The sequence below is a fragment of the Sus scrofa genome, chromosome X, assembly GCF_000003025.6.
Source record: "Sus scrofa isolate TJ Tabasco breed Duroc chromosome X, Sscrofa11.1, whole genome shotgun sequence".
Lineage (NCBI taxonomy): Eukaryota > Metazoa > Chordata > Mammalia > Artiodactyla > Suidae > Sus > Sus scrofa.
Genome location: NC_010461.5, coordinates 45,941,531 through 45,953,354, shown reverse-complemented (window position 1 = coordinate 45,953,354; position 11,824 = coordinate 45,941,531).

Genomic DNA, 11,824 nt, shown 5'->3' with positions numbered 1-11,824 from the left:
AAGTGGATAGGTTGACCCATTCTGTGGATACCTGTCAGCCTCTTTCCCCAGCCACCCCTATCTCATTGCCCAAGGGGCTCATGAACAAAGTGGCCACGGTGGCAGCAATGGGGGTTGGGCATGGCCTCTGCAACATGTACTTGTACTCATTAAAGCTGACCTGGCCACGGTTACCACGGAGACTACAGCCAGCAGCAGAGACCAACACTGAACCCTTTATATGCCACCATTCTCCAGGGTGATCAGCCAGCCAACCTGGCGGCAGGCTGGTTCCCATCACAGAAGGGGAAGCATTTTGTCCTTACTAGATATGGACTTGCCTTCCTTACACACAATGCTTCTGCTAAAATCATTACTCATGGACTTATAGAATGCTTTACGCACCATGATGGTATTCCACACAGCATTGGTTCTGATCAAGGAAACTCACAAAAAATGCAGCAATGGGCCCATGCTGATGGAATTCACTGGTCTTACTATGTTCTCTACCATCATAAAGCAGCTGGCCTGATGGGACAGTGGAATAGCCTTTGGAAGACTCAGTTACAGGGCCAGTTAGGTGGCGATACCTTGCAGGGCTAGAGCAATGTGTCGTGCTGTTTCTCTCATAGCTGGGATTCAGGGGTCCAGGAATCAGGGGGTGGAAATGGAAGTGGCACTACTCACTATTACTAGTGACCCACATGCAAAATGTTTGCTTCCTGTTCCCACGACCTTATGCTCTGCTGGCCTAGAAGTCTTAGTTCCAAAGGGAGGAGCGCTTCCACAAGGAGACAAAACAATGATTCCATTGAGCTGGAAGTTAAGACCTACCACTCTGGGCACCTAATGCCTCTGAATCAAATAGACCAAGAAGGGAGTTACTGCACTGGCTGGGGTAATTGATCCTGACAACCAAGGAACATGGGGCTGCTACTGTATAACAGAGGGAAGGAAGAATATGTCTGCAATACAGGAGATGCCCTGGGGTATTGTATGCCCTGTGGCTAAAGTAAATGGAAAACTAAAACAACCCAATCCAGGCAGGATTGGTAGTGACCCAGACCCTTTAGGAATGAAGGATTGGGTTACCCCATTGTGTAAAGAACCACAACCACAGCTACCTGAGGTGCTGGTGGAAGGCAAAGGAAATACAGAATGAGTAGCAGAAGAAGGTGGTTATAAATAACAACTATGAGAGTTCCCATTGTGGCTCAGTGGCAAAAAACCCAACTAGTATCCATGAGGACGTGGGTTCGATCCCTGGCCTCGATCAGTAGGTTAAGAATCTGGGTGATGCCAGGAGCTGCGGTGTAAGTCGCAGAGGTGGCCCGGATCTGGTGTTGTTGTGGCTGTGCTGTAGCTCCCATGTGACTCCTAGCCTGGGAACTTTCATATGCCATGGATGCGGCCCTAAAAAGAAAAAAAAAAAAAAAACTATGACCATTTACAGAAATGAGGACTGTCATTGTCATGACTACTATGGTTTAAAGAGATGCCTATGAATGTCAATTTGACAAGGTGTAAACTTGTGATAGTTAATTCTATGTGTCAGCTTGACTGGGCCACTGACTGCCAGCTGTTTAGCCAAACATTATCCTAGGTTTTTTTTTGTTTGTTTGTTTTGTCTTTTTGCCATTTCTTGGGCTGCTCCCGCAGCATATGGAGGTTCCCAGGCTAGGGGTCGAATTGCAGCTGCAGCCACTGGCCTACACCACAGTCACAGCAACACCAGATCCGAGCCACACCTGCGACCTACACCACAGCTCACGGCAATGCCGGATCCTCAACCCAGTGAGTGGGGTCAAGGATCGAGCCCGCATCCTCATGGATACTAGTTGGGTTCATTACTGCTGAGCCATAACGGGAACTCCCAAAACATGCTAAAATTGGCACAAAAGAGAGGTCTTAAATAGTCCAGTGAGTTATTAAGGAAACTGAAATGGTAGTCAAGGAACTCTCCTCCTCCAAACCCCAGTTGATTTGCAGGTGGGTTGTAGCAAACTTTCAAGTTTCCGATTTTATGCATGGTAACAGAAGAGTGAAAATTATCCATTTAGTTTTTTGGGCTTAGTGCCACTGAGATTGCAAAACCAGATAAGGAGAACCCAAGAAAAGAAAATCCTAGGACCGTTTCATTTATGAAACAAAAATCCACTATAAAATGTTAGCTAAGACATATTAATAGTGTATTCAAAAGTACAGATGATGACCCAGGAATATAAAAATGATAAGGTTCAATATCAAGTCACCATATATATGGCCTAAAGGATAAAAGTCTTAAGATTAGTTTGATTGATGCAGAATAATTTGATATATTCCTTTTATGCTGAAGTTAGTGCATTTTCTTGATTTTTTAAGAACTGTGTAAGGTGGGTTCCATTAGTAGCGAATTCCATTTCAGAACAGTTAAAGGTACATTGGATGTGATGAGTCTCAGGTGACACTGAGGCATACGGAGGACCAGCAGAGCAGTCTAGTTTCCTTAAGGGCGGTGGGGCCTGGGAAGGCAGTCCAACTTATTTGTTGTTGATGATGGGTGAAGGGAGAGTTTTGAGTAATTGGGTTGCCCCAAGACAGAGAAAAAAGTGTTGCTCAGATCAACCTCAAAGAAGTCTGAGCTGGGTTCATGGAAAATGAAAGGAGTGACATATTCATTAACAAGGTGTGGCTCCTGAATGTGGTGCCAGACCTATTTGTTCTTTGAAATAAATTTGCTTTCCTTCCTTCCTTCCCTTCTTTTTTTCTTTCCCTCCCTTCTTGCCTTCCTCTCTTTGCCACACCTGTGGCATGCAGAATTTTCTGGGCCAGGGAGGGATAGAACCCATGCCATAGCAGTGACCTATGCCACAGCAGTGACAACACCAGATTCTTTAACTGCTAGGCCACCAGGGAACTCCACAATTTTTATTCTAATGGGAGTGTCCTAAGCAGCTGTCCTCCCTTGTTAAAGTCAGCTGTCTGCAAGTTGACTGGGATGCCTGCAGGAGCCCTACCCAGAAAGCTGGCTACTGTGGGTCAGATGAGGTTGTCACAGAGGGCACAGGGAGGTCCAATTATACTCCCAACAGGCTTACACCATATTACTATGCTTAATTTGAAAGGATTAGTTCTACCTGATATGTTAGTAGATACACAAGGGTTAGGCAGGAAGACACATACATACCTTAGTGAGGCATCCCACGGTAACAGGAAGCCATTTCACAAGGTTAGGGATAACTAGTTTGATCTCAATTTCAATTCCAGCAAACAGACCTAATGAGGCAAACTCAGCATGAGGACACAGGGTGGAACAGGTGGCCTTACTGTCAGGGGGGAAATGCCCATTTGCCCATCAAAAGAGACAGGGCTCCTAGGATTGGGAAACAAAAGGAGGCAGTTTGGCTAGGAGTGATCTGAGTATACTCAGTGTAACCCTCATGATTCATTTCCAGGCTGAGGATGGCTGAGATTTACTCAAGCACTCAGTTTTCCAATCTCCAGGTTTTTGTTTGATTTTAAAATCATAAAGGCAAATTCCAAGACACGATCCAACATGGGACTGTGCTTCTTCGAAGTTATGAGGGTTTGATCTTCGGCTCTTTCATTTCCTGCTTTCACTGCTGGTTTTTCTGGGGGTTTTTGTTTGTTCATTGCTTTTTAGGGCTGCACCCATGGCATATGGAAGTTCCCAGCTGAGGGTCCAGTCGGAGCTACAGCTGCCAGCCTACGCCACAGCCACAGAAACTCAGGATCCCGAGTCACATCTGTGACCTTCACCACAGCTCATGGCTATGCCAGATCCTTAACCCACTGAGCGAGGCCAGGGATCGAACCCACAACCTCAAGGTTCCTAGTCGGATTTGTTTGCAATGCACCACAATGGGAACTCCTGGTTTTTCTGTTTTATTGTGAAATTGGCTGATGTGCCAAGGGCTGCATTGGAATCCTTCTGGAATGCTGGGCAGGAGCCCACACATACAACTTTGGAGAGATGACCACTCAGAGAGGCCTTCCAAAATCCTGCACCTTGGGAGACTTTCTATAGTTTATTATAATAATCTATTGGGTCCTTGTGTAACTTGACTTTGCACCTATTAGTTTTAGACAAATCATATATAAGGCCCAGATGCCTTAGCATAGTCACTATTCAGGTGAAGAAAGTAGAAGAAACTGTCCTCCACGGGTCATATCTTTCCTTATTATCTTTAACTATTAGAATATGTATTATCATTTATTATTATTTTCTTTCTACATATGCACCTGCAGCCTATGGAAGTTCCTGGGGGGCTAGGGGTTGATTTGGAGCTGCAGCTGCTGGCCTACGCCACAGCCACAGCACAACACCGGACTCGAGCCACATCTGCGACCTATATGGCAGCTTGTGGCAACGCCAAATCCTTAACCCAGAGTGAGGCCAGGGATCCAACCCACATCCTCATTGACACTATGCTGGGTTCTTAATCCACTGAGCCTAAAGGGGAAACTCCCTATATTATTTATTTATCTATGCATTCCATTTTAATCCTCCACTCCCATTTCTGACCCTCTGTCCCCACAGGCAGATATTCTAACATGTTTATATGATTCTTTTTTTCTTTTTCTTTTTTGGTCCTTGTCTTTTTAGGGCCGCACCCGCGGCATATGGAGGTTCCCAGGCCAGGGGTCTAATCAGAGGTGTAGCTGCCAGCCTACACCACAGCCACAGCAATGCCAGATCTGAGCCACGTCTGCGACCTACACCACAGCTCATGACAACGCCAAATCCTTAACCCACTGAGCGAGGCCAGGGATTGAATCCACCACCTCATGGTTCCTGGTCGGATTTGTTTCTGCTATGCCATGAGGGGAGCTCTTATTATGATTCTCTTTGAGTCTATGTGTTCTGTCAGGTGTAAATGTTATTAGGTTTGAAAACGGTTTCTTCTGATGTTTTAACTGCATTCAACACAGAAAAGTTTTTAAAACTTATTTGTACAGTTTAAGGAAGAATAATAAAACACCCATATATCCACCAAGCAGGTTCAGAACTAGATAGAACTTTACAGAAGATGCCTGTGTATCCTTTTGCATACCCCGCTTTCCCCGCCCCAGAGGAAAGCATTATCCTGACCTTCATGTTCTCATTCCTTTTCTTTTCTTTTTTTTTTTTTTTTTTTGCCATTTCTTGGGCCGCTCTTGCGGCATATGGAGGTTCCCAGGTTAGGGGTCTAATTGGAGCTGTAGCTGCCAGCCTACGTCAGAGCCACAGCAATGCGGGATCCGAGCCGCGTCTGCAATCTACACCACAGCTGGATCCTTAACCCGCTGAGCAAGGCCAGGGATCGAACCCACAACCTCATGGTTTCTAGTCGGATTCGTTAACCACTGAGCCACGATGAAGGGAACTTCCTTTGCTTTTCATGACCGTTTACCTAAATACTCTATTGTTTTGTTTTGAAAACCTGAGTGGCATGCACATACCTAGCCGGTTACTAAAGTTACTATTAGGTATAGCTGCCCAGGAGGGGATAAGTGGAACAGAGTCTCTCAGGCATAGTCTGGCTCCAGCCTCTCTGTGAGTTTATGAGAGCTGAGTCTGGAGAAATCAGTGAGTGAGGTCACACTTGAGTCCAAGGAAACACACAAAGCTCACCAGTCAGGGCACCAGCAGGCCTGTATGAACCAGAAAAATTAGTTGTCTGGTAACAATATGGTTTGATGGGAGTGGGCCCCTCTATCTTTTCTACTTCTCATCTCCCCATGACCCCTCCCTGACCCAAGAGTAGAAGACAGCAGAACTTCTGTTGGGTGAAATGCGTGTCCATGCGCGATCCAGGCTGTGCAGGGTTTGGAGGGAGGGTGTGTAAGCGCTTCAGCAGCACGTGGTCAGATTAGTCAAGTACTGAGACTCTGAGCCAGGCTCACCTGGGCGTCCTGTCCTCAGGTGCTGCTGTTTCCTCCTTGGCAAAGAGCAGAGCCTAAAGGATGAACACCATGGAGAGTGGGTGACCCAAGACAAAGGAATAGAAGCTTTGTTATTTTTTTTTCTTTCTCTCTTGTTTTGTTGATGCTCTATGATCCACACTCCTGTTCCATGCCAAGCCCTGCCACGTAGGCATCTCTTCGAATATGTTTAACCTCTATCGTTTTGTTTGTGTGCGTTCTTTTTTTTTTTTTTTTTTTTTTTTTTTTTGTCTTTTTGCCATTTCTTGGGCCGCTTCTGCGGCATATGGAGGTTCCCAGGCTAGGGGTCGAATTGGAGCTGTAGCCACCGGCCTATGCCAGAGCCACAGCCACACAGGATCCGAGCCGTGTCTGCAACCTACACCACAGCTCACGGCAACACCGGATCCTTAACCCGCTGAGCATGGCCAGGGACCGAACCCGCAACCTCATAGTTCCTAGTCGGATTTTTTAACCACTGAGCCATGACGGGAACTCCCATGTGAGTTCTTGTAAGACGTATATTTGGCGTCTTTGTACACGTATCGGTAACTTACATGAATAGCGTTTTGTTATATGGCTTCTTATTTTTCACTCAGTGCTATGTGCGAAGATCATCAGTGTTGCTCTGTGTGTATCTAACTCAAGTGATCTAACTGCTGAAAGGCCAGCTATGGATGGCATCCCTAGCTTTCTCCCTGTGCATCCTCTGGTGATGAACACCCAGAATGCTCCCAATGCCCTACCGCTGCAAACGACACTGTACCGAACATTCTCCGACATGACTTGTTATAGATCTGTGTGAGAATTTCTCTAGAGGGCATGGGGGGATACTGAATCAGACTATGTACAGCCACATTCATCTCTGGGGTGGCTGCCCACGTTCCTTCTGCCACAAGAAGTGCATGAGGGTCCCCATGCCCCACATCCCCATTACAGGACTTGGCAGGATTGAATTTGCTAAAATGCTGCCCATCCGTGAGATCTAAAGTGAAATCTCAGGAATTCCCGTTGTGGTTCAGTGGTAAGGAACCCAACTAGTATCCATGAGGATGTGGGTTTGCTCAGTGGGTTAAGGATCCAGTACTGCCGTGAGCTGTGTGCATGGTGTAGGCCAGATGTGGCTTGGATCCTGTGTTGCTGTGGCTGTGGCTGTGGTGTGGGCCAGCAGCTGCAGCTGCAATTCAACCCCTAGCCTGGGAACTTCCATATGCTGTGGGTGCGGCCCTAGAAAGACAATAAATAAATAAATAAAGTGAAATCTCATCATAATTGTATTTTGTACTTTCCTTATAACTAATGCCTTTGAGCATCTTATGCCTCTTACCTTTTGGGGTTTTCCACTTGAGAAAATTGCTTGTTCATAGCTCTTATAGACCTCTTCGTGGAGGCCCCCTCCACTGTTTTACCTTTCTTATGTGTTCCACAGTCCTGATCCTGTGGGAAGGGTGGACCCTAACCAAAGCTTTGGTACTCCGTGTCAGGTTCTGCAGTACCTTTGTATTTCCACATGAATTTTAAGATCACCTTGTCAAGGTGTAAAACAACCTGCTGAGACTTAGAGGGATTGTGTTGAATGTTTATGGAGAACTGACATCTTAACAATATGGAGTTTTCTGACCCAGGAACAAAGTGTACCTTCCATTTGTTTTGTTTGTTCTTTCAGCAAGAGAGGTGTATAGGTCTGTCAGATATATTCATAATTCATATTTTTATTTTTTTGCTTTTTAGGGCTGTATCTGCCACATATGAAAGTTCCTGGGTTTGGGGTCAAATCAGAGCTGCAGCTGCTGGCCTACGCCACAGCCATAGCAATGTGGGATCTGAGCCACGTCTGTGACCTCCACCACAGCTCATGGCAATGCCAGATTCTTAACCCACTGAGCAAGGCCAGGGATCGAACCCCTATCCTCACGGACACTAGTCAGGTTTGTTACCACTGAGCCACGATGGGAACTCCCCTCATTCATATTTCTAAATGTCATTTTAGCTGGAATTTAAAAAGTTTCCATGTCTGACTGTTCATATTCAGTTGGTATATACAATTGTTTTGTGTATATTGATCTTGGGTCTTGCAGGAGATATTATTAGTTCTATTAGTTTGTTGTTGTTTGCTAGATTCAATTGGATTTTCTTTTCTTTTTTTTATGGCTGCACCCATGGCGTACAGAAGTTCCTTGGCCAGGGAATGAATCTGTGCCATAGCAGTGACCTGAGCTGCCATAGTGACAATGGTGGTCCTTAACCACTAGGCCACTAGGGAACTCCGCAACTGGATTTTCTACATATACAGTCATGTAATTTTCAAATATAGTTTTACATCCTCCTTTCCCATCTAGAGGCCTTTCCTTTCTTTCTTTTTAAAGGAGAAAAAGATAACTTTATTGCTTTGCCAGGCAAAGGGGGCCACTGCAGGCTAATGCCTTAAAGACTGTGCCCCCCTTTTCTTTCATTTTCTTTCTTTTTCGTCTGATTGCACTTGCAAGAACTTCTAGTACAATGCTGAACAAATGTGGTAAGAGGATATCCCTATGGTGTTTCTGATGGTGGGGGTGAAACATCGTTTTTCCCCATTAAATAAAGTGTTAGCTGCGGGATTTTTGTAGATGCCTTGTATCAGGCTGAGCAGGTTCCCTTACAGTCCTAGTCTGTCAAAAGATTTTCTTTTTAAATCGGGAAGGGATATTGGACTTTAAATGCTTTTTTGCATTTATTGTGATAATCTTTTTTTCCCCCTTATTTTTGGTTTGTTAACATGGTGAGTTGCACTGACTGATTTTCATTTTTTTTCGTTTTTTAGAAGTATGGTTAATTTACAATGTTTCTTCAATTTCTGTTGTACAGCAAAGTCACTCAGTCATACACAGTTCCCTGTGCTGCGCCACAGAGCCCCATCGCCCATTCATCCCAAATAAAATTTTCTTAAGGTTAAACCAACTCATGTTCCTGAGATAAACTCTACTTGGTTTACCTTTTTAAATACATTGTTGGATTTGCTTCGATAAAATTTTCTTTACAATTTTTGCATATCTCGAACTTTCACTTTTGACACTTGCTTCCTCAAATTTGACTTCCATCAAGCATTTTTTTTTTTTTCAGTGTGCCCGACTCCTCCTCTTCCTATCCTCTAGATTGTGTCTGAGATAGTTACCAAGGCTGGGAATTTCCCTAAACTCAGAGACGGCCCAGAAGAATTTAGAATAAAGACTGAAAGCATTTGTGATGTGCTCAGTCCTACCTCTGAGAGTGTGAATCAACTCCTGGCAGCAGACGTGCCCTTCAACAGACTCATTGCCCCAGCCTGAAGAGCCATCATACCCTGTAAAGATGCTCAGTACTTCACAGGTTAGATCCAAAGAGAAAATCATCATAAATTGCTTAGGAAATCCCTTACCCTAGAGTAACCCTCACTGTCTTTGCTCCACCAGTTGGTATTGTTCTGCTCCAATGAACAAAATAACAATATGGGTCACCTTTCAACGGGAGCCTACCCGTAAACACTGCATCCCATTTTCCCACTGAAGAATCCTACCCCATTCTGACTACCTAATGAATTGGATATCCCACACCTTTTTTTTTTTTTCTTTTTTTAGGGCTGCACTCTTGGCATATGGAGGTTCCCAGGCTAGGGGTCCAATCGGAGCTACAGCTGCCAGTCTACGCCACAGTCACAGCAACGCAGGATCTGAGCCGCATCTGCGACCTACACCACAGCTCACAGCAATGCCAGATCCTTAACCCACTGAGTGAGGCCAGGGATTGAACCCGAAACCTCATGGTTCCTAGTCAGAATTGTTTCTGCTGCACCATGACGGGAACTCCAAGAACAAAGGCACTATTATTTAACATCCTCAGAGTGACAAGAAAAAATATGGCATGCATGAAGCAAGATCAGGAAGCTATACAAAGAAAGGAACATTCAGAGAACAATAACAACATAAAGCCCTTAGAGTCAAGCAACAATCAAAGGATGATCTTCAGGGAGTTCCCATTGTGGCTCAGTGGGTTAAGAACTGGACTAGTATCCATGAAGATGCAGGTTTGATCCCTGGCCTCTCTCAGTGGGTTAAGGATCCGGCGTGGCCATGAGCTGTGGTGTAGGTTACAGATGCATCTGGCATCTGGTGTTGCTGTGGCTGTGATATAGGCCAGCAGCTGTAGCTCTGATTCAACTCCTAGCCTGGGAACTTCCATATGCCGCAGGGGCAGCCCTAAAGAGCAGGAAAAAAAAGGATCTTCAAAGCAGCCAGAGAAAAAGAACACCTGAAATAAAAAAAGACAATTAGACTGATAGCAGACTTATCAACAGCAACAGTGGAAACCAAAAGAAAGTGCCATAATACAAGTGTTAAGAGGAAAAAAAAAAAAAGGTAACTCAGAATTGGGTACTTGGCAGACCTATCTTTCAAGAAGAATAAAGTAAAATAAAGGGATTTACAGATAAATGCAGATTCAAACATTTTCCTTTTAAGAGATCTGCATTAAAGGATCTTCTAAAGTACATATTTCAAGATGGAAAACTGGCCCAAATAAAGAGGTCTAAGGCTTCAAAAGGAAGGTGCACAAATAAAATGGTAAACAAGTATTTAAATACTGTCTGCATAAAATAATAATGTTAATGTCCATTTAGTTGACATTAACATAAAATAATAACATTGTTAAGGTCCATTTATATGTTGATATCTTCCTCAGAAAAGAACTAAAATAGTAGACAACCATTAACATGTAAATTGGGAGACACTGATATTTTATAAAGTCTCTGTATTGTTTGGGTAGGGGATTATGTAATGTTCAACTTTTGACTTTAGGTTAAATGATGCGTGGTAAATTTTCAAGACTAACCAGTAAAGTATCTTTGGAGGGACTAATGAAGAAAAACAGAGAGAAGGCACAAATAAATAATATGAACAATATAAAAGACAAAGCAGAAATCATAAAATAAGAGGATACAGTTAATTTGAAAACTTAGATGAACTGGACCAACTAATTTATTTATTGGATGAGTCCACTAGTGACCTTGACCAGACCACTATGGCAGATGACCAAAGATGCAAAAATACTAAACAATTTATTTACTTTAAAAAAATTTTATTTTTGCTGCACCGCCAGCATATGGAAGTTCCTGGGCCAGGGGTCGAACCCGAGCCACAAGCAGTGACCCAAGTCACTGCAGTGACAATGCTGAATCCTTAATCTGCTGCACCACAAATCAACCCCAAATCCAGGATGAGTAAAAAAAATTTAATATAACACGAAAGTTTGTGGTTTATTCCAGAAATGCAAGAGTGGTTTAACATTAGAAAGCTCCCATAACAACGTGGCCCTGTGACTGGGATGGGGCAGCTCAGCTCGGTCTTCTTTGTTAGCCTTAGAGAGAGGGGGAGGCTAAAGGTAGGTCCCCTGGGGAGGGGGAGGTCTCTAGAGAGGGAAGGCTGGGGAAAGGCCTGTGAAGGTCCCCAATTCCCATCTATACCCTGCTACAAGAATACACATGATAACTGAGGCAGGTACAGTAACTTCATTTTACAAATGCTCAAACTAAAGGTAAGAAAGGTTAGGAAATTTGACCAAGGTCACGATGCTAGTAAGTAGTTGAGCTACAATCCAAATCCAGGTGGTCTGGATCTACGGCTCAAGTTCTGAACCACTATGCCATTCTCCCTTTAATACTGATAGTAGTAGGTGTTCAATAAATGGTGGCCAGGTGCCAAGTACCTTACATACGCTGTAACACCCACAACTATCCAAAGTGGGCATTCCGCTGATTTTACTGATGAGGTAACTGACATTTAGGACATGCGACATGGTCACGCAACCAAGACACTGGGGAGCTCTATACTTTGAAACTGGGCTTGCCAGACTCCACAATTAACTCATTTTTTTTTCTTCTTTTTTTTTGGCGACTGTGCAATACATGGAGTTTCCAGGCTAGGGGTCAGAT